This window comes from Dasypus novemcinctus, chromosome 15, assembly GCF_030445035.2.
Source record: "Dasypus novemcinctus isolate mDasNov1 chromosome 15, mDasNov1.1.hap2, whole genome shotgun sequence".
NCBI classification, from domain to species: domain Eukaryota; kingdom Metazoa; phylum Chordata; class Mammalia; order Cingulata; family Dasypodidae; genus Dasypus; species Dasypus novemcinctus.
In genome coordinates this window covers 19,823,998-19,825,930 of record NC_080687.1, presented here as the reverse complement: position 1 = coordinate 19,825,930, position 1,933 = coordinate 19,823,998, and positions in this window count along the sequence as shown.

Here is a 1,933-nt window from a genome sequence, read left to right as displayed (position 1 = left end):
CTTCCTCCCTCTGGAGCAGTAAAAATTTAAAAAGTCCGAAAAGATCCTTGAAAACCTAAACCAATATCAGCAAATTACTCTTTACTGAGTTCCCTTTTCTACATCGAACAACAGAACAAAGCCACTATTCAGGTTCATGATTTTTTCCAGCCCATAATATATTAGGAGAGGAAAGGAACGGAAGCTGGACAGGAAGAAATGAGAGCATGGGAGAAGACAAACATTACAAAAAATGCAAACAAATAAAAGAACTTTTTAAAAAGCACAAGAATGAAAAGTCTGTTTAGTATGGTGGCAACAATGAACAATCCTTAGCTGAAGTGGTTCAAGGTATACTTCCTAAGGAGTTAGGATTTGAAGTGGGTCGCAATGCAGTGCAGGAAATGATTAGAAAGAGAGGAAGGGCATCCACTGCGGGAATAATTTTCCTAGCAAAAAAGTGAAGGCAGGTAAGGTGAGTCTGGCCAGAGCATGGGTAGCTGTAGGAGACTAGGAAAAGATCAGCCAAAAAGTCCCTAATGGCAAACTAAGGAATGTGACCTTTGTCTTGGAGGCAACAGAGAATGAGCTGAGAGAGGTTACTTTATCAGCGTTCTAGAAGTGTCTTCAGTTTCTTTTTCTGTGACTACATGAGTGTTTCCCGTTTTCTCAACTTTTCTGAGGATTCCTCCCCACTTCCACCCCCACCCCCATACGTACTCTAGCAGGGTGTCACAGCTGGGAATCACTGTAAGCTCTTAACTCCCGAGATTTCGTTTAGCGTTAGATTCTGTATTTTCTGTGTGTGTGTGTGGGGGTGTTTTAAGGTTTTGTTTTGAAACACAAAACTGTAATATTCATTATGCTCGTTTAACTATCTCCCCTTCTTCCTAAGCCTCACTTTCAACCTCCTTGAGAATCAGTGGACTAAATAAGTCCTAAAGTAAAAAACTCCATGATCTCAAGTACTTCCTAACCCCACAAAACAAAACATGTTTTTGTATTGAGTTTTTTAAGGAAAGCCTCAATGCCATCAGGTAGGAGAGATCATCCAGGTCATCTTCCAGCTGACAAGAGTGTTCAATATTATTAATTTCATTCCTTGGAGTATCTCCATCCCAGCTACTCCCACGCCTTGGACCGCTGGGTGCCCGCTTCCTAATGCCCACAAACGAGATCAGGGGAGAGCCGTATTTTCTGTGATTTCACAGCCATTCTTTTCCTTCGTGAGAGCATTGACGAGTTGGGAAATAGTTGATTATTGTTTGGCAACTGAGAAACAATTTACTTCCCATTACCCAAGAAAGGCTAATTTTTTCCCCCGACCTCTTGACTGGGCAGAACAGAAGCGATTTATATGAGAAACATGCAACGTAACTTTCATCCTTCCCTCTCCAAAACTTCATTGCCGGTGCTAAAGTCGTATTTATCACAGTAACAAAATAATTCAAGGCAACTCTTAGACAATTGGCTGAACTTTCACTGGATTGATTACAAAGGAAAAAAGCAGGAGTGTCAACATATTTTGCTCCGGATGTGAATCAATCTCCGGGGACTTTTCCAGTTTTTTACACCCTCTGCTTCTCCTTTCTGTGCCCAGCGCTTCCCCTTTCCCCTTCCTCTCCTTTCACTCCCACTCTCTACCCCGGCAGCTTTTCCGCTTTCCTTTTCCCTTTTCTCCAATCGATTTTCCGTTTCAGGCTTGCCAAGAAAATAAGAGCCTGGGCTCGAGGGAGACCTCGGGGCCCAGGGGGAACAGACAAAACCGGAGTTGTCACCCAAGGTACCCGCCTCCCAACACCAGGGCCAGAATGTAGCGACCTGGGGTCACGCGCGAAAGTACGGCTAAAACCTCCCGCCCAGCGAGACGAGGGATGACGCAACTGTGGGGTGACGACCCCCTCCTCCCGCTCGCGCGCGCGCGGTCTCGCGAGAGCGTCGCCAGGTCCGCTCC